The sequence below is a fragment of the Argiope bruennichi genome, chromosome 5, assembly GCF_947563725.1.
Source record: "Argiope bruennichi chromosome 5, qqArgBrue1.1, whole genome shotgun sequence".
In the NCBI taxonomy this organism is placed as follows: domain Eukaryota; kingdom Metazoa; phylum Arthropoda; class Arachnida; order Araneae; family Araneidae; genus Argiope; species Argiope bruennichi.
Genome location: NC_079155.1, coordinates 47017188 through 47040180, shown reverse-complemented (window position 1 = coordinate 47040180; position 22993 = coordinate 47017188). Strand labels below are relative to the sequence as shown.

Here is a 22993-nt window from a genome sequence, read left to right as displayed (position 1 = left end):
AATTAAATATATGAAATTTTAAGATGCATTTTAAAAGTGCTTTGTTAAAACTATGACCAGGCTTTGGTGTAATCCAAGCAGAAAAGCAGAAAGCAGGGACAAAAGAAAGTGTGGAAGATTTTTGAGTTTATATAGTTTTAGAAGGGAATTTGCAGAAGCAAAGTTTGGGATTCGGCACGTGTTAGGGTCATCATAGCAAAAGAAGAGGTCATGCAATTTCGGAAGTTAAAGTGAAATCCAAGATTGAGTGCTTAAAAAGATTATTATTCTTTGAACCTAGAAGACTGAAATTATTACGTATATAATTCATTTTTTAAAAAACAGATTTCAAGATCTCTAAAACATTAATGAATGGTGCAAATATCTACAACTAACAAAAAAAGAAAAGAAAAGAAAATCCTATAGGGTTTGAGAACTTTTAAATAATAACCAAGATGTTTTATTAGTATATTGGTTGTAACAATGCACCATAAAAGATTTTTAAATGTATTTCACAAATAACATTTAATGAAGGATGAACTTACGTAATTTGCCAGCTCGAGTTTATGCAATTTACAGAAAAAGAAATACATGGTTTCAAGAAAGAAAAAAGCTTAAAAAATACTCTATCTTGTAACAATTTCCTTTTCTAATAAAAAAGAGATTGGTTTCTGAGAGATTCTAAGATGCCTGATTTATGTAGGTGAATTGAAGGAAAGGCTTGTTAAAGTGAGAGATAACCTTATAAGGAGACACCACACGCTGAATTTAAAATAATAACTTCTCGCGATCGGAAATGATTTCGATTTCGGAAATTTTCATTTCACTAACGACTTCAATTTGGTGCGCAAGATTCATTCTTTTACCAAAATTTAACTTTTCTCCACTTGAAATTCTTAATTTTACTATGCAGCATTTAGTTTAAAGCATAAAAATTGTAAGTACTCTTTCAGAGATATTCTGTATGAAATATTAAATCAAAATTGATATTTAATACTAGCTGTATTTGACAACCAACTGATTTCCCGGGAATATTAGATATATTTAATCTTAATTAAATTGCTTAGGCTTAATTACATATCGATGATTATGTCAAAATGACAGACACTAAAACAATGTTATTTTAATAATATTTCGTAACTAAATTGCTTAATAATTAAAAACATAAAATTCAACTATCTTCTAAATTTCGCGGCATTGTAATTTTTTATTATTATTATTATTCTTCACGTAAACTATTCAGATATTAAATAAACTTCTTTTTCTTAACTATCAACAATGGAAGGAAATCTCACGATTCTATATTTGATGAAAAAATGAAATCGGTTTTAATTTCAAGGTAACAATATAATCTATTGTTCGAAATTAGGTTAAAAAATATATTTTTAAATTGCAACTGCCAAATTTCAGAAAAAAAAAGTGCACTATTATTTAATCTGTATCATCAAAATGACATATTTTTTTTTTAAATTTAGAAATGACGTAAAATTTATACTTGTACAATAATATTTTAGAAGTTATCATGTTGAAACCGGCACAATTTTTAAATTCCAATTAAAATTTCCAAAAAAATCACTTCAAGGTATATATTCTTACCCTGTTAATATATATATATATATATATATATATATATATATATATATATATATATATATATATATATATATATATATATATATATATATATTACAGTTGCATGGCCAAATAGAAAAAACTTTTGAAATTTTAAAATTAAGATTTATTTCACCACAGGAGGCATAATTTACGTGCACAGAATAAGTGGTAAGAAATACGTCAGTCAACAACGCGTCACAAGAACAGGACAGACAAAAATTTTTCTCTTTGATCATTTTGCTATGAGATTTTGATTGGGATTTCATTGGCACATGTCGACTTAGGCAAGGAAATATTAGGTACCTTTAGAAGAATGTTGTAAGCATTAAGGATTTTTGTCCCTTCTGAATTCAGAAGTTTTATACAGCACATGTAGAATTAATTAAATAAAAAGGTGAGAATTGGATCAGAAAATAAGAAAACATTTCAGAATGAAATTAATCAGGCTAAAATAAGATAAAAATTAGGAAATTGATTAGGATTTAAGTTAGATTGAGATATATCATTACATATATATTATATATGCCAAATTTATAAACTGTTGTGGATACACACACAAACACATATGCATTCATTTTTATTATTAATAGAGATAGAGATATAAATTTCTTGAACTAAGTAAGAAGTGTAGCCTGATCAGAGTTTCGATTGATCAATTTTGAAATTCGATTACAATGAAAATTTGTGTATGGATGTAGTTTACATTAAATCTATGGAAGTCAAATATCCATCCATTAGCGAGCTGTAGAAGTTTGTAGAAGGAGATCCAGCTAATGTGCCATTCTCCTTATCTTATCCAATTTCAAAAATTTTAAGATTCCTTTAAAAAAATAGCCCTTGTGAATCTTCAAATTAGAATATAAATCAAACTAAACTATGCTTTTGTTTTTGTATTTTGCATTATTTTAAATTCTTTGTATTTTAATATAACATATTTATTTCGTTGTCAATTTAATAATCTATTATTTAATTTTAATATAACAAAAGTATTACTGTTGAATTTTGTTTCTCTAATTTTTTTCATATATTTGTATTTTATGTATTATATGAATAATATTGTATCTGTCATACATGCCATTTATCTTCGTATCCTTTATGTATGTCTATTGTTATATCCATTCTTTGATTTTTGATATTTTTGTTCATATATTTTTTTGCTGGGATTTTAACAGTCTATCTTTTGAGTTTTATGAATTCAAAATTATTATCTCATTATGTATTTCTCCTGTAATCTATTACATTTTTTGTAAAACAAAATTTGTTTCGCTTTTCATATATCACATATTTACAAATATTTTGTTCTTCTAATTGTAGCGATTCATTTACTGTGAAATTCTCATAATTATTTTTTATTTGTGAGGTTCCACGGAACTCTTCCATGCAACGTTTTATATTTTCCCCTTCAATTTTTAAAATACTTTAAACCTTTTGCTTGAGTGAATCAACACGGGTTTAAGAAAATAATTTGTCGGGTTTATTCTTGTTTTTATCGAAGTCTTGTAGTTCCATACTTACTTCGCATGTAAAGCTTTACTCTCTTAAGGGAAACTGGGTCGGTATGGGAAATAAAATCAATCAATAAACAAATAAACTGAGTTACGAATGAGAAAATAACATATCCCTTATCAGCTACTAATAAAATATTAAACTTTATTATATTAAGGATTTTGTCTTTGAAGTGCTTAAGCTGTTTCAAAATCAAGACAGTAAAGTTATGAAAGGTATTTTTCAAACATAAATAAGAGAAAAAATTATAGCTTCAAGTAATCATTAATACGAAAAAAAGTTCTTGAGCGCGTTAAAGGTAATATACTAAGAATAATAAATGCCTTTTTTAATACTGGCCTAAAATATATTAGACCACTATATATTCTACGCATTTCTGATATTCCAAAAAAACATGTAAACAATTCCACAAAAAAATTAATTTGGAAATTAAATTTTCAAAAAAATCTGTAATTACGCGATAAATACAAAAATAATGAATTAAAATTTATTTGAATATGCATTTTGTTTTAGAAGAGAAAAAAACTCTAGTGCAGCCGATTTTTGAAAGATTTGCACAGGTTGATATTGCAGAAATTTCATTGTATCATATTTTAATTTATTTTTGCTCTATGTTGATGTATATGATGATATTTCAAAATTCCATCATTTTGCTGTCTTTGTTTATTAATTCAAGTGCCCATTCTAGCCTCGGAACAAAATAATACCTATACAGATAATAAAAATATTTAGTTGATAGATAAAAGCGTAAACCTGCATCAAACACTAAAGTTACTTGAATTCGTTAATTGGAAACGATAAGAGGAAACTAGAGCCTAAAATAAAACTCTAGAAATGCAGTCAGAGTGGCATCACAAAGGAGGAAGTTAATTATGCATTTGAGATGAGCATGGCGGGTATGTGTTCTTCAGCTAGTCAATGCAATGAGTAGCATCAAAGCTACAAACCTGCAAAATTAAATTTTTTGGTGGAGTTTTACATGTAATTAATTATGTAAGCCATACGTTTTGTGCATTATTTCGGTGCTAATATTTTTTAATTATTCATAATCGAATCGTAAATCAAAGGTTGTAGGAATTACAGGCACAGATAAATCAGAAAAATGCGGTGCAGGACTATTAGCTTATTAATTAGTTCTGTTTACATAATACTTGCTTTAATTTTGTTGCCGTAGCCTTGTATTTTGGGTATTTTATATTTGTTCTTGTCTATTAATCTATACTTATAATAAAGCTCAATGTGTGTGTGTGTGTGTGTGTGTGTTGGCGCTCTACAGGCCAGGTCATTTGACATACAGCTATCAAATTTGGTACATGTATACCTTAGAGGTCGGGAATGTGCACCTGGGGTCCCTTTTTTTGAAATTTTAATTAGAATTTTAATTATTAATTAAAAACTAACTTTCCCGCCAAAAAAATCTTCCATTTTCCCCACCGCCAACTTTTCCGCCAAAAAAATCTTCTATTTTCCCCACCGCCAACTTTTCCGCCAAAAAAATCTTCTATTTTCCCCACCGCCAACTTCAATTTTTTTTTCTCCCAACAGAAATGAGGCTAGGGTTAACATTTTTCGGCGGATTATTTCAAACGATTCTGTTTATTTTCTTAATGTTTTATGCATTTAAAATTAAACATTGTTAATTAATCCATGTTTCAGATTCATTCTGAAGTACTTTTGAATTAAAATAACACAGAATAAAGGAAATTAAAAATGTATAATCTGCATAGCGTTACCCCAACTGGCGTAGAAAAATTCACGCATTTGCGTTACCGGAGCTGGCGAAGAAAATTCACGCATGCGCATTCTGAATGTTGCCATGACAACCGTTATCAACGGTTGATTTAAATTATTTTTAGGTTAGTTGCATGCTTTTGTAAGTAAATTGTATTTATGTTAGTTATATATTTTTTGTATATGCTTATAGTTTTAAGTACATCGTTTTTAAAGTAGTTTTTTATACCTGTTTTCGACCGATTATTTTAAACGATTCATTTTATTTTCTTAAAGTTTGATGCATTTAAAATTAAACATTGTTAATGAATCGATCTGTTCATGATGAATCTGAGAAAATTTTGTTGACAAATTCTTGAGATATTACATAACTTAAGAAAGATATTCTTTAGTGCCCATAAAGTTTAAACGCTCAGTGACTCTATTATCAGTAATCATATTATTAAAAAAATGCTTTGTTTCAGTAAAAAATATTATATTAATTGCAGTTTAGTCATTTCCATTTTAATTTTAAGCATAAATTCTACCGGAACTAACAGAAAATTAGAGAGATACATATTATGTTATGGCTGAAGGACTTTATATTATTATGAGTGAATTACATGACTATCAAAATTTGAAGCTTTAAAATATTTGATGAAGAAGCTATTAAAGTAGGAATTACATAAAATATTGAATTATTGAAATTTTAACGAGCATTAAGATTGGCGAACCGGCTGGTCGCCAAAGGCGGCTAGTAATTAATAATTAAATGGAAATTTCACGATTAGCGCGTCTATTGCACTAAAGAAAAAAATCAGATATCACAGATTTCTATTGGCCTGTATTATCTTTGTAGAAATGAAGATCTTAAATTTGTATATCAAAGTTGTAAAAATGTGTTTGAGAAGGTTCATTATTTAAGGTTGTTCGACAAAACTATAATTTTTTTTTGGGGGGGGGGGGGTTATACTACTGCAAACATAGGGTTTTTAAAAACTGTCGCTTTTTTTCGTTTGTCACGTTAACACGCTTTTCTTTTTATTTTGAAAAAAAAAATGTTAGATAATGCTTTAATAACTTTAATGTTTCAGTTTTTCTTTTTTTTAATCTTTGATATTTAACTTTACTGTAAAATCTTTCAGAGAAGTCTACATTATTATGTTTGAATTTTCTTAAAGATGGCATCGGTTGCTTAAAAACATAATTGATGTAATATCATAATCAAATGACAAGCGTTTCTGTGCGTATCATTTAATTATTTTTTGTCTTACACTACGTTGTGACGTCATGTTCCTTTACTTCCAGTAAAATTCAAAATGAATTCTAAAATTAAACTTCTGAGCACTTGACTTCGTATTAAATTTTTAGCTTATGTTAGATCATAAATAAGAGCATGAAAATTTGTGATCATTCAATCATTCCTTTCTTCATAAAAAATATAAGCAATAAAAAGCGAATTTCATGTTATGTATGAGTTCGTTAACACTAATGAACAAAGCTAAAAATAGCATAAAAATAAAATTTAAAATATGCTTTGATATTATTAAATAAAATTTTATTTGAAATATTCTAACTAAAAAAATGTAACACTTCTCCATCTGTTATTGTGCTCTGGAGCTTCCTCAATTGACTAGAAATAACAATAACAGCTTAACTTTTAGCAAAACGCAAATGCATTGCATTATAGTTCCATATATCATTTTCAAATAACCCACTTTAAAAAACACAGAAAAATAACGCATAGTATTTGAAAAAAGAAAATGTTTACTTTATCATGTAATGTTCAGAAAATCAGAAGTGAAAAGGAAAAAAAATGTAGTGTTCAGATTTGGAGGCATCTAGAACTTGATGAACTCGAAACGACGCAATCAAGCGATGAATATCATTGGACAATGCCTTACCCTATGATGTGACATCCTGCTTCCTCCTCCTCGTTTGTAAATATGAATTCCAAAATTAAACTGCTTGCATTCATTTGAAAATTATAATATTGCTAAGCAATTCCCAAGCTGAAGATTAACTTCAGTTTGACAGTTTTTGAATTCGAATCTCCATGACAACAATATTGAAATTCTCTATTGATATCTTGTTTTTAATTAAAGGTTCTCGAATATTCTTTACTCATCCATGATAGTTTTTCTGTAATATTCCATAATGATATTTTAATCTGTTTACATTTACTCTAGTTAAATTCATAGCCAAGTGTAGCTGGTAATAAAGAAGAAAAGTAGCTGGATAAGAAAAGAAAAGCGGTTAGATTGCGTCTTCAAAACTATCTACCCTTTATATCAAAGTCACAATATTATCAGAAACTGAATCTTTCTGAAATCGGACCCATGTTGTCAGAGTCACATGACAAACGTAACATTATGATTAAATCAACATTTTATATTAACAGCAATTTTCTGTTCCTTGGAGTAATTAAATAGATGTGGTGCATTGTCATGTATCAAGTGAGCAAGAATGGAATCAATTCATGGACATGTGGTACTCAAAATAAATCGCTCTTGCTCATTATCCTTTTCATGGAAAGAAAAAGAGCACGACATCACGTTGCAACGTAAAACAATGTATTTCAGTTGTGGTTGACGTATGAGCGTGACGTGAATTAATTCGGTCAAAATCAATCTTCACAACTCCAATCTACCGTCATCGTATATTCTCAAAATTCTAAAAAAGAACTAATTTTTTAGGCAATTCAAACCGTTCTTCAACTGAATCATGAAAAATGTTTTAATGAAAGTTCATTAAAACAACAAGATCATACATAGAATTTGATTAATTTAACAGAAGATCATTCATAGAATTTGATTGATTTAAATCACTGCATTTATGTGTAATTGCCTTTACATCCATGCGAAAGTAGGGTCTGACAGACGGTCATCTCTTTATCAGGTTTGATCAAAATTTAAAATAAGCAGATGATAAATATGTGTATTGAATTTTATCCGCTTAGATTTTACGCTTTGTTGTTATTGAGATTACTTGTATGTGAACAAACCGAATTCCCCAAAATAGATTCCGTTCAAACTTTGAGGGAAAATAAATTAGATCTGAAGTCCACATACCAAATTTCATTCATCGAACTCAAAGCGTTTTGGAATTATCGCATTTATAGATAGAGGGGTATAATTCTAAAAAAAAAGTATTTTTCAAATTCAAGCAGGTCTAATACGTGGAGATTCCACAAAATGTCAAATTTGAATTTTTGACAATTACAATACTTTCTCTATACATTGTATACGACAGACTAAAAACCTTTCTAAACCTCTACAGGATAAATCTTTGGATCTAGAGTTGCCCAAATTCGACACATAATTTCTCCATGAATGAGACCGTACTACAATTTTTATTAGAGTTTTAATCAATTAAAATTTTATACATTATAAACACTTTTCCATAATAGCTTACGAATATATCACTTACAAAACCCTTTTTAACACCAATTTAAAATTTTAAAAGTAAGCTTTTGGGGGATATCAATTTTTTAATCTAATTTTTAAAATGCATTTGAATATATATTTTACAAAGTTACAACAATATTTTACAAAGTCTTAGTCATTGGATTTATACCTACACGTGTTCCGACAACAATAAATACATTTTTGTTTGCATGTTATCATTACTATATAATTAAGTGTGAATATTAAAAATAATATAAAGGTATCGTAATCAAGCTCAAAATATTATCATGCTATGATGTATCAAACTAAAGTTTTGAATTTTTTTAAATGTTTCAGTTTGAAACTCATTTAATGAGTCATAAGTAAAGCATTGGAAGAACCGTTGTAAAATATACCTAAGCATTTCTTTAAAAATAAATTAAAGGTAGAGAAAAAATGGATCTTATATTACTGAGAAATAATTTTAAAAAATTTAATGTGAAGTAAATTTTTATTTTTTATTACTTTTGTCCAATAATATGTTCCGAAGTTAGTTAGAAAATGTTAACGTTTAGATTCATTTTTAATTAAAATTTCAATCAGGATTTTGAAAAAACTATCCTTATCGTAAGAGTACCTATTATTTAAGAATTAATGATGTGTCATATTTTGTATTTGCAAGCCGAACGGTCTGCCCTGTAGAGTGTTTTGAACAATTTTTGAATTATGTTTTCGATTTTACATATGCGTATTACAGATTCCAGTCTGTGAACATTATTGAATTAAAATTGTTTTAAATTGTACAATAGGAAAGCTAAACTGTAAAGTAAGATGCTGTTAGTGTTGTTAATTTGTCCTTAAGTCCTTTTTTCTAGGAATGACTAGATACGAAACAGCCCCTCCTCTCATTTTAATCTACTTTATTTATAATTTTTTTTAGTATCACAAAACAGCATTCAACATTTTTTTTATTCAAATGAACATCGATAAAAAACATTTAGAAGGAATTTTTGGAAGAAAATTCACAATTAAGAACACTCTATTCAACTTTTTTTTTTCAAAACTGAGCAATTTATTCTTCTCAAGAAAGATTATTCTGTACTCGACGACGTGAATTTTTAAATTAATAAAAGTCATTTAAAAGTACTATATTTTACTGTTGAAGCTAAATATTTTCTTAAATCACGATAGAAGTTATTTTTAAATAACAAAAAAAAGGGGGGGAGAAGGAGGAATAATGGCAGTTAAGTTAAACACTGTTTATTTATTTGAGATATAGTGAAAAATGTTACTTTCTGTTAATATGAATTATGTAGTTATTTCTTTATTATTGTCTTTTAAATAATAAAATCTATTCAAGAATTTACTAATGCTTCGTTAAAAAAATGAGCAATAGAACTATTTAAACAAATTAAAATATGGGACTTCTCTACAGAATACAAATTTTAAACAATTGTTAGCGACTCAGAGTGCAATACCTTAACCATATAAATTATAAATAATAACTTTGATAAATGTACAACAAAATCTTTTTAAAAAGTGTTCAGTAGTTATTATTTAAAATGAGAATGCATTTTATATCAATTATTATAAAATTTGATTTCATAAACAACCGACGGCTTATCAAATGCAGCTACTTTTGGAAGACTCGCTATGGCTAAAAACATAATGAGTTTTATTGAATGAATATGCCCCTCCCCTAAAAAGTGCAATCTGCACTATTCCACCCACGCCGACTCTGCGAACTCAACGGATGAAAAACTAGAAATAGGTCGACGGGGAGCATCACCACTTTAATACACTATGGAAATATTCATTGTAAGGATTAGGTGTGTGATAATCATCGAAAACAATTCACCCTTCACCTTTAACATGTGACAAATTAAAGCTGATTATGTGGAACTTCAGTAAGCTACACTGGAGTTTATGGAGCTCACTATTCATAATGAGTTTCTCGCACTTTAATGCTGGTGATTGCTTCATGTGGATTAAATATTTAACCTAATTAATTTTAAAATTTGAATATTCTTCTATTTAGAGTCTTTGCCTATAAAATTCTGATTTTGTAGATATATTATAGAACTTTTTAACAAAAATTTACATTTGATTCTGAGTAGTTAGTTAGTACCACATAGACATAGATAAATCCAATCAGTACACCACAAAGATTTCTTCCTGTACACTACAGTAAGTAGGGTGGAACAAAAATGGCCTTATTTTTTTTTTAGATTTTAGTTTGGTAATAGTGCGTAAAAGTTGCCTTTTAGGCTCAAAAACAATTTTTAAAAATTTAGCTGCAATATTACATTATCTGGAGGTGCCGTAAAAAACTTGACATTTGTAAAAAAATTGAAAAAATTGAAATTTTTAAAATGGGCCTTTAAAAACTTTTTGGTAGTAGTGCGGAAACGTTGTCTCTTAGGTTCAAAAACAATTTTAAAAAATTTGGTTGCAATATTACATTACATTGAAATGCCGCAAAAGGCTTGAAATTTGTAAAAAATTCGAAAAAAAATGGAAATTTTTAAAAAGGGCCTTTAGAATTTTTTCTTAGATTTTAGTTTGGTAATAGTGGAGAAAAGTTGGCTTTTAGGTTCAAAAAGAATTTTAAAAAATTCTGGTTGCAATACAACAATATCTCGAGGTGCTCCAAAGAGCTTAAAGTTTAGAAAAAAAATTGAAAAATTATAAACTTTGATAAAATATTTTTATGAATTTTTCATTCATATAATATTACAAAAGAGGATTTTAAATATATACGTATATAAGCATTAACAATTGGTAAAAACTATTAATTACAAAGTGTAATAATAAAAAGTATTGTTTATGTAAAATTTTGCGTTTCTTACTTCTGTATCCTTAATGATTACAAACGTTACAGCCGCAAAATGTTTGTTTTGACTTCGTTGTCACATTAAACTGTGTTTTTTTAATTAAATTTTGGCATATTCACTCTGAGTGAATTTTTGCACTTGTGTATCCTTCTCTTGCGATTACTGTTTGGCTTCAGATGCTTTCTGTATAAAGTCTTTGAGTGTCATTGGAAATATGTTTTAGCAAGAGGGGAGGTTCAGTTATGTCATTTTCAAACCATGAGATCATGTCGATGCAATCGTTTGCAACGAAGTTTATCTTCGGAACTTTAAACTTCCTGACTCTGTCTTTAGCTTTTGTTCTTGCTTTTAAAATACGTCGTAAACCAAGTTCTCTTTGAATTTTATGTTCATCACTTAACATGGACAAAAGGATACTTTCTGAAGCAGTGAAGTACCCATTTCTTTGAATAATCTAGTCTATAACGTTCTTGAGATCGTCAAAGAGATAGCGTGAATATGAGATACGGTTAAAAAGATGTTTGAAACCATAAGTACATGAAAATTTTTACTTAACATTAAACAACACAGGCACCTGATAGTTTTTATCTCTTCTTGTCTATTTGATGGATCTAGTTGGTTTGCCTCTTTTTGTAAAGAACACTGCTGTTCTTCAGCATTGTCATTGTCGCCAGCAATCGTTTGTGATGCTCTAGTATTTTTCGTCCGTTCTTCATTAAACTTAACTATTTTCTATTGTTCTTTACTCTTTCTTGCTTCTTTCTTCCTCAAAGCGCTTGTGGTAGCAATATCAATCTTACCTATAACCATTTTCCTGTTAGAGCGTTGATCATTTAAAAACTTTTATTCCATAACTGGCACTTTTTTTTTCTTTTATACAAGTCAGCAATATCAAATAAGCATCTAGCTTCTTCTCTAAATTCTGTGAGGTTGGAATCAAACTTATCTGAACTTTTTCTGCTTTTAGACTTTAAAAAATTCCTGTATTTAGCATAATTTTTTTTTTTTTTTTTTTTTTTATCATTTATGAAATTCTTTTGCTAGAAGCAACGGGAATAGAAACTCTTGGCCATATTTTTTTTTTATTATGGGAACTAAAGTGTCACATATTTCGCTCACAGAAGGATCTTTCTCTGAAGCAATTTTAAGGTTATGTCTAATATAACAGTGGCACTAGATTCGTAAGTAGTGAGTTCAACTTCAAGCAAATTACTAAATTTCCCAAAAATAGAACACTTCGAAATTTGTCTTGTCTTCACTAATGTAGACTGGGCCATTTTTACTCACAGCAAAGCACACAAACTAACAAATCAATTACGCTAATAAGTTACAAAATAGACGGAGCGGAAAGGCTAATTCAACTGAACTCGGCAAAGCTACTGATTTGAAACCAGCTCTGTCCTTGTCACCGGACGCAGACAAATCTCCACCTCCCTTCAATAACAACCGCTCCGGCGACGACTTAGTGCCATGCCAGTGCAATAGTAAAACTGTTTTTATACTTTTATTCATATGACAACATCTATTTAAGCTTTTTATTTCATGATCAAAGCACGCAAAAATCCTTAAAAAGTTGCAAAAAATATGTTTTTATGAAACTTAAACGTCCTTGCAGCACCTCAAGATGTATTCTAATATTTTTCATAATTTTTATTTATTTTATATATATTAAAAGGCAGCTTTTCCGCGCTATTACAAATTAAAAATCAAAAGTTTATTACATCATAAAAAACTTTAAAATGTAGCAAAAATTTCAATTTTATGAAACTTTAACGTTTTTGCGGCACCTCAAGATGTACTCAAATATTTCTCATATTCATAATTTATTTTATCTACACTAAAAGGCAACTTTTCTACGCTATTACAAATTAGAAATCAACAGTTGATTTTTTTTTCGTTCCACTTTACTGTACAGCTATTTTAGATTTTAATGCGTAAAATATCGTAATGCGTCATCTTGGATAATTTGAGATCATTTGATTTATTTTTCAAAAAAAAAATGGAACCAGTATGTATATTTTTGCCATGTATGTATATTTTGTATGTATATTTTTTAGATAAGAGAATAAAAATTGATTGTTTTGGAAAGCTTCAGCTTATCATTCAAAGATATTTCTATTAATCATTCTTTTACATAGGAAAATAAGAACGAAAAAAGCCTAAATTTATACTTTGTAATTATCAAAAGATTATTAGAAAAATGTAAATAAAATTTAAACTTTATATTTTAAATAATTTTGAACTATCATTATCCTGAGTATACAACAATCAATTTTTATCGTTTGAAAACAATTTCAAATATTTCTTATTCTTTAAAAATCGTTTTCCGTTTATATTATCCTTAATCTTTGTCTTTTCAATTTTCTTCGAATTCAAGATATATGTAATTTTCGAAATATTTAATATCTTGATCTCAATAAAGTGAGGATTATCTAGAATTCTTTTCAAATAAACATATCGTACAGGATAATTTTAAAATCATGGGATATAGAAAGAATCATTTTTACAATTGAACATAAAGCCAAAAACATAAAATAAGACCCTTATGGGATGACTCTTTGCAAGTGAATCAAATAAAAGAAAAGGATCAAATTTGCAGCACGAAGTTAAATGGAATATAAAAAATATATTTAGATAAATAACATCCTTACAAATCCTACGCATTGTGACGACTACAATGAAAAATTGGAAGAAATGTTAAAAACAAAGCGTTGGAATACTTTATCATTTAATTGTTTTGTTTTCTCCACTATCTAATTAGATGACACTTAATGTGATGTCCAATTGATTTAGTTAAAAATTCATCACGTGTTTGTGAATTATAAGCAACTTTTATATTGAATTATAACTATTTGAATAATTTCAGTTTAGCTTACAAATTTAAGAAAGCTATAATTCCATCTTTAAAGGATGCACGTGCATTACATTTATTTTAAGGAGTTAAAATAAATGTTTGAAATTCTTGCCGTCTAAAGCTATACACACATCGTATAGTATCAAGCGACTACATTCTTTGTTGAGCTATTGTAAATTTATATTCAATTAAATCTGTTGTTCATACTTTATCTAGAGTATTTTTTTCGTTTACTTAATTCATTAGCAAAGAGCCCTCTGTAGTGGTCCTATTTTGCATATGCGTATCTATACTGCATTGTAAAAATCATTTGTTTCTGCATGCCTGATGAAGCTTTAGAGTTTGTTTTATATATCCGCCTGCACATATTTTCGCTATGCATTTAAGTATTCCTCTGTATGAAACCACACTAAATGAAAAATGCAACGAGGCTGATGACAGATATTTGCAGTACGTGATCTTTATATTTCCCAAATATAAAACTCAAATTAGGAATAGATTCGCTAAAGGAATGGTTGAAATATTGTACTCATGTTTCTCCAGACTGTACAAAACGATCGCATTTTCGCATTTTGCATATGCGTATCTATACTGCATTGTAAAAATCATTTGTTTCTGCATGCCTGATGAAGCTTTAGAGTTTGTTTTATATATCCGCCTGCACATATTTTCGCTATGCATTTAAGTATTCCTCTGTATGAAACCACACTAAATGAAAAATGCAACGAGGCTGATGACAGATATTTGCAGTACGTGATCTTTATATTTCCCAAATATAAAACTCAAATTAGGAATAGATTCGCTAAAGGAATGGTTGAAATATTGTACTCATGTTTCTCCAGACTGTACAAAACGATCGCATTTTCGCATTTTGCATATGCGTATCTATACTGCATTGTAAAAATCATTTGTTTCTGCATGCCTGATGAAGCTTTAGAGTTTGTTTTATATATCCGCCTGCACATATTTTCGCTATGCATTTAAGTATTCCTCTGTATGAAACCACACTAAATGAAAAATGCAACGAGGCTGATGACAGATATTTGCAGTACGTGATCTTTATATTTCCCAAATATAAAACTCAAATTAGGAATAGATTCGCTAAAGGAATGGTTGAAATATTGTACTCATGTTTCTCCAGACTGTACAAAACGATCGCATTTTCGCATTTTGCATATGCGTATCTATACTGCATTGTAAAAATCATTTGTTTCTGCATGCCTGATGAAGCTTTAGAGTTTGTTTTATATATCCGCCTGCACATATTTTCGCTATGCATTTAAGTATTCCTCTGTATGAAACCACACTAAATGAAAAATGCAACGAGGCTGATGACAGATATTTGCAGTACGTGATCTTTATATTTCCCAAATATAAAACTCAAATTAGGAATAGATTCGCTAAAGGAATGGTTGAAATATTGTACTCATGTTTCTCCAGACTGTACAAAACGATCGCATTTTCAGAATTGCAAATTGCTATGCATGTTAAATCATGGTATTAAATAATATATAAATTATTGCTTCATTTTCCTAATTATTACCTCGTTACCTCACATTCAGAGAAAATGTTACATAATGTATTCAAATTATTATGTGCTTTATTTATGTGCAAACTTAGAGAGAAAAAAATTTAACATCAATCAAAATAGCATTTTTGAAAGGTTAATATATTGAATTTTAAGATGATTTAAGGATCTTATATTGATTTCAAATTGCATAATACACAGGTATAACCTTATTTTGAGTTTATAGTATAAGGATTTACAATCCTATAATAATGTACATAAGAAAATAAAAGGGAGAAAATTTGCGATTTTTTTTAAATTTTATTTCTTTAAATAAAAATTCTTCAACGTACAAGAGCACAGTATTCTAATATTGTGTACTATGACATTTTACTCGATGAAATATTAACTTAAAATACTAACAGTTTATCAAAAATTAGACAGCTGATCAATTTTATCACTTCCTGATATATGTTTGTTAGTTTGTTTTACGTCGAACACCACAGTTTATGGCTACAATATATGCATATTTTTCTAATGAAAAATAAATTCAAATAAATCGCTTTTTTAAACAGCGAATATCATATTCTCATACATTTTTAATTCTGATAACTTTTATGGAGATTAAGCGACAAACAAAACAACAACCGGATTTTTAATAATAATATTTCTGCATAAATATGCAATATTTCTACTTAAAAAATGCTCATGACCGAAATGCACTTATTATATTAAATATTTTCAGGATAAATTGCTTACTAGTTCATTATCCTATCAACTTAATATACTTCAGGGGCAGATTCAAACTGGTGCCCAGCTGCAAAATATCTGCTATGAAGGTAGACACTTTGCAGACAGCTGACAGGCATGGCAGTAACGTTGGCTGAGTGATTGTCAGTTGACTAATTAAATTTAAAAAACCGTTTTCCGGCACGATGGCCATTAAATTATTTTAAAAGCAAATTAATGAACAAAGAAGGGAGAAATTTCCCTATCGGCATCAGTAGAAATTGATGCTATTTGAAAATAAAATTGTAAACATGATTTTACATCGAAAAAAAAATGTGTTCCGTAAAATAGAATGATAAACAAGAAGGATTTTATATCATTTTTGAATTAAGTGGCTTCTTTTATAAAAGATGTCTACTCATGACCCAATAGCTAATTTCTAAATCATTAGAAATATGTATATACTCCCAGTTAGTAAATTGCCTTAAATGACGCGAAGAATTGAGTCAATAAACGAAATACGAATATACTATATTTATATAGTGTAACAAAAGTTAGTATCACTAAAATTATATTTATAAATAAAAACACATAAAGGTGTAAATGGTTGAATATAAGTTCGATGTCTTTTAAAATGAAATAAAACTGCTGTGTATCCATTAATATATTAATTTAAATATTCAAATAAATAATGGAATAAATAATAGAAATAATCCATTAAATAATAGAAATAATATATACTTCAAATAAATGTTATGTAAATAACCTTATAATAGTTGAAAAAACTTCCAATAATTGCATTTTAAAGAAGCAAATTTGCATTATCCGAGAAGAAAATTCTCAGATACAACGTTTTACTTAAATATATTCAAAAAGCGAACATTTTCCGTCCTGTTTTGCATTTTTTTTTATATTTAATCCATTTTCATTTAAAATATTTCGTGATTTATTCTTTCTAACAATATAAATTTTCAAATTATTTCAAAATACATTTAAATATTCAAAAAAGCAAAGTTTTATATTAAAACTCGGCTTTCTAGTGAGCTTTTTTTGGTGCTTCTAAAATGAATTGTAGTAATTCTAAGATTAAATTATTTCATTTCTTATATGTACAAAATATTTCATTACATAATTTTTATACATCGCATTTAGTTTTATATAACTTATAGGAATATATCAAAAGAATTAAACTATTTATAGGACAAAAAATTCCAACGACTCTTCTCAAGTTCCAGTAAAAAACATACTACATTGCCAGCATTAGTTTCCTTAATAATACATGCAAATATAAAATTGCTGCCATAATTTCAATATAGAGATTTAAATATTTTTGAATAGAGGCTGTCGGTGCATGAGATATCCTGGTTACGTTTCGAATGTAACGGCGCATGTCATTTAACATCGTAATGCTCATTGGCTTACATTAAGATGTGAGGTTAAAATCTTCATCCGTTTGCCAGATATTCCATAGATTCTAAAATTAAATTACTTAACGCATTTCACTTGTGTTACATGTTTTTTAATTTAATCTATTTATCTCTTCATTTAAGAAAGTTAAAAATGTTGAATTTTTCAAATGGTTCCTTTTTACAAAATTTACACAAATAATAAATTATAAGGGTGGGGGGGGGGATTAACGATCATTGAAAAGTAATCAAAACTAAAGTGAAAAATATTTTTATGTTTTACAGCATAGACAAATGCAAAAGAAAACGATTTTCCAAAACATTTGAATTTTTTACATTTTCTGGCAATAGCAAAAGAATAATTGTAGTTAAATACTTAAAACACAGGTTTAAAATGATTCAAATAAAGGTTGATAAAAACGTTCAGTATCTCTTTTTTCTTTATACACTTCCATCTGAGTTTGAACAACTGAAACAATCAATTTTGCACTGAAATTTATTGGCTCCATTTAGAAGCACATTACTTTCATACAACAAGGAGGCTTTGCCATAGAATTTTATTTTAAGCATGATGATATTGATAAGTTGGCATACTATTTGTGAATTATGTTATTTAGCATGCATGAAGCGGTATGTATGATTAAAAATCATGTAAAACGTTCTACTGTGTAGATCGTTGAACTTAAAGAATCAAATTTGGCAGGTAGCTACTTCTCAGATAGAAGGCGATCAATGAGAATGAATCTTTGTGAATTTTAATTAAATTTTTAATTTAATATTAACTAAAATTGTTAAGGTTTTCCTTAGTAACTTCAAAGAAAGATATTGCATAAATATTTTTAAATTACTTTAAAATTTAAAAAATAAGCTTTTTAGTGATAAAACTTTTATTTCCTCATAATATTTATTTCTAATTTTAATGAATTTTTCAAAGTATTTTAAGTTTTTTTTTGTAAAGATATTTTTTATTGATTAATAACTGAATAAATTCTCAGTTAAATTTATTATTTGATAACTGAATAATATGCGGCAGTATTATATACATTTTTTGTGTGCACATTATTGCTGCTATGTAATTAAGAGCAAATTTTAAAGTGAAATAAGGATAAAAAAATTAAGAAAAAAATGTTTATTGTTCAATTAAATGTTGGACAAAAGGTTAGAATTTTTCTCCTTTTTTTTATATAGATTTGACAATTAACGCTATAAAAGTTACCTTTAATGAAAGATAATTTTAATGTAACTGAAGTTTATGTAAGATGGTGAAACAGTTTATTTTATAATGGGAACATCAAATACAAACAGCTCAAACCAAATCAATTTTCGTATTATACAATAAAAAACACTATTATACTTATTAAAATAAAAGTGTGTATATTTCTAAAATAAGAAAAACGTGAATATAATTAATCTTAAATTGCATGATTGTGTAGTAAAAATATTTTGAAATGATAATTTATAATACAAGCTTTATTAATTTTGTTTTTTATGTTTTTTGCAAACATAAAATATTTCACTAAGGAATGGAAATTAAATCCTAATGTTTACATTTTAAGTGAAAAGAAAAGATTACAGTCAGTTTTATAGCATATTACTTGCAAAATTCAAATGAAATTCTGTGACACAATAAAAAATAAATTAATAATTCGACTTCATTTTTTCAGCAACTTTTTTTTTGTTTTATTTTACTGTTCTTAAGGTTTTTAAATATTTATTCTTCTCTACTTCCGAAGTTCATCGAACTGTAATTAATTTTAATAAAACTGATATCATCATCTAAGAAAATAAATGTTTTCTTTATTAAATAAGTTAAAAAGATCAAAGTGATAAAACAAATTCCACACTACATATCTCTATCAATATTACATAATTAAAAACTGAAAAACAAAATCGTACATGCTCCAGTCTTTAAAGGAGACTGTTTTTTTTTTATTTTAAAGATTTTAAATAAAATCATAAATTTAATATCACCGAAAAATATTTTTTTAAATTTGATTATAAATAACCCAAAAAGATTATTTTCCAAAATGTGCAGACAGCTTTCATTGCTAATTTTAGTTACAATTATAGATTTTCTAATTTTGTACGATTTTTCCTTTTTTCAATCATTACGTAGCATCAAATTTAAATTCAATCAACTAACATCGACTTTTACTTAACTGGGTAATATTGCGACGGATAAAAAAGACAACACAATGATTCATAAACTTTTTAAATGCAATTTAGATTATTTTAAACCAACAAATATCATAAAATTTTGTATAAAAAGATTATTTTTTAAAATTTTAAATAAAAATATGCTACCTTTTTGTTTGAATCTGTGGGTAGCCCGTCTGCTTCTTCGGACTGCGTGGCTCGTTTCTTCTTTTCAAATATGGGAGCCAAAAAAATACGTTACTCTTATTTTTTTTCTTTTTTTTTTTCTTCACATACTGTTGGTGGTAGTCTCGTGAACTCTTCAGGATTGTCACAAGTTTCTCATAACACAATGATCTTGCAAACAACTGTTGTCTGACTCATAATTCCTCTACGCGTACATCAGCACATTTCTCAGCTAGGGAATTCACAACGTATAGTAGGGAATATTTTATATCATCTTTCTCCCTTCATTAATGTTGGTTCGTTCGCCACGTCTAGAATAAATTTAGCCACCAATTAATTTATCGTTTGGCGATTTCCGCAATGATCTGCCATTTTGAAGTAATAAAAGAATTGTTTTTTTAAAAATAATCATAAATAAGTATGCATCATTCGATAAATAATTTCATTCTAACTATATTTCATGGAAAGTATTTATCTAATGTTTTATTTTAAAGTATTTTTCCATGATTTTAATAGTTTGCACTTATTTCAAATAATATGACCTTTCATTTTAAAATAGAAAAATAAATTAGTTTTTTGAAGGAATATATATATATATTAGCCAAGCGATTGTATTTCAGTGATTCTTGAAACAGAAAATCTTGCATATATAATTTTATTGAAACATGTTTCCCAATAGTAATATTTGTCTGTGCTATTAAAAATAATTCTTATGATTACAGAATATTATATGATATTTTTAATTAAATTCTGAGAGTTGATTTTTTGCATAAGTCTTTTAGATTTCAAAGTTATTATTTCCTCAGCTTATAAATATTAGTAACCAAAAATGGTTCTATATTTATTCTAAAATACACTAGTGATATTTTCAAGGAGCTATATCAATAACTAAAATACTCTATTTGTTACAATGAATCAAATTACAAAACCAAACATTTTTGAAACGTTACTTTTCATTATCGTAACGGCACTAATTTGAATGCTACCAACTATAATTCAAATATTTCTTTGTATATATAAGAATTGTGGTTAAAACAATGCATTTAAAATCAAACTTTTTCTAGTTACTGCAAATTTTCAGTCGTTTAGTTTGGAATGCAGTACTTTACAAACATTTTAAAACATAATATCAACTTTTTTGTATTCAACAAGAAAATAACATTTCTTAGTGAATACAATTTATGTAGTTAAAGTTAATAAAATAAGCCTTTGAAAAACAATTGTGAACATAAAAATAAAAATTAAATTATAGTAGATAAATACAATTTCTAAAAATAAAATTAATATGCATTTTTATTAAATATTCTACGGGAATCGGGACTGGTTATTATTTGTAAAAGAGCAGAAAATTAAATAAAAATAATGAATAAAATTCAGTTCCATAAAAACAGATAAACATCTGACGAAAGAATATTTAAAAACAGAGCAAAATAAAGTTGGAATAATATGGTAAATAAAAAACATGGCTTTAAGAATATAAAGTACGAGCAACTTTATCTTATTTCTTATACAGAACATCTAAAAATATCGAAATATACACTTTCGTTGACCTTGGGAAGGCAGTTTATTACGAGTCAATGCTTGAAAGATTTACAACCAATGTCTAAGAAAAGAACGCCGAACGAAAGTATGGTAAACAATAAAAGCACGTTTCACAATTAATGAAATATGAAAAATTTTATTAAAATAATTTTTTGAAATTGAAATAATTGTAATATTTTTGACCATTTAAGAAAAATTTTGAAGTCGAATTAAATTAAAATTAAGAAATTACGATCTACCTTGAAGGGTAAAAAGATTACGTTAAAACGAATATTTACAATAATCCTACTCTGAATTGGAATTCGTTATTATCATTTCACTACCATCACACTTTCAATTAAATAAGAATAAATTATTAATGGTTTCATAGAATTATCTGTCTATTGCATTTTTTATTTGAAGAAAGCAATTTTTAGAGAAGAAAGATAACCAAAAATTTAAGCTTTTAATTAATTAATATTAATATATTTTAAGTTCCGAATCAAATTTAAAATTATTTTTTATTTAGTCTTACTCTAACTTATATAGATTAACATGACTTGTTGAATTTTTAACAAAAAAATCATGCAGTAATATGCTAAATCTATTCAAGAAGTTTTAAAATTTTATTCACTCATGGTTCACTAAATAATTCCTACAACAGCGTAAATATAGATTTCAAATATTTCTTGTTTATTTTATTAAATCAAGAGTTTTTTTCTGCTTGAAACAAAAAAAAAAAAAAAAAAACATAAATTTGAATGTAATAATAATAAATTAGCCAACTGCATACAAAATTTTTACAGTTAAGTAATTATTCAAATTCGAATAACCAAAATTTTTTGCAGTTACAGTTGATGAAAATGTAAAATGAGCTATAATTATATTCCTAAAAGAGAGAGAGATAAACGTATTATCATCATTAAAACAGGTTTTAAAAGTTTTTCGATAAAACTTCTTTCGTCTTTTTTTTGGAAATAAAATCCATAACTGTTAAAAATTTCATGAAATTATTATTTTTTTAAATATAAATAAAATAAACAGTGATTAAGAAATGCAAGCTTTATTAACTATATATTTTGAGTGATCGAGAAAGGATTAGTAAAATTTAGCTTGTAAACAATTTATTCATAATTTATTACAACTAAGCCAAACAAAATAAATTAATATTTCTTTAAAACAGAATTATTCTGAATTAAGAACATAAAAAAAGTAAAATTCCGACACTATTAATATTAATAAATTGAAAGAAGACTTGCTTACCCCAAGCTATTCTTCGTGGACTTCAGACATCCTTACTAGAATCAAGACTCGGCACATTTTTGTTCTTGGTAAAATGCAGTAATATATTCTTCATTGTAATCTAATAAGTTAGCATTCCGCATTTGGCGTTTACTCTCGCCTTTTGGCATTTAACACATAGCAGCTGCTCAATTTCAATATTTTTTTTCCTTCTTGTATAACCATTTTGAAGCATTGACTGTAATCCAATAAAATATGATATAACACTTTAAATTTGAGTAGAAAACATCTACCCATCTTGTCATGGGAAGTAAAAAAAAATAAATTGAAAAGTAGTTGGAAATTGTAGTGGGAAAAAAGTGAAAAAGAATTGAACCTCCAAT

General features: G+C 27.3%; 1 long non-coding RNA gene across 1 annotated transcript in view; it reads right to left on the bottom strand.

Moving 5' to 3' along the window:
- Positions 1 to 22693, bottom strand: part of LOC129969340 (uncharacterized) — a 67870-nt gene extending 45177 nt beyond the window's left edge. Inside the window, exons 1-2 of the long non-coding RNA XR_008784495.1 lie at positions 22632 to 22693; positions 19830 to 20158 (exon numbers count right to left, since the gene is read on the bottom strand). This is a non-coding gene — a long non-coding RNA (uncharacterized LOC129969340). The remainder of the gene's footprint in view (positions 1 to 19829; positions 20159 to 22631) is intronic.
- Between the last annotated feature and the right edge of the window lie 300 nt (positions 22694 to 22993).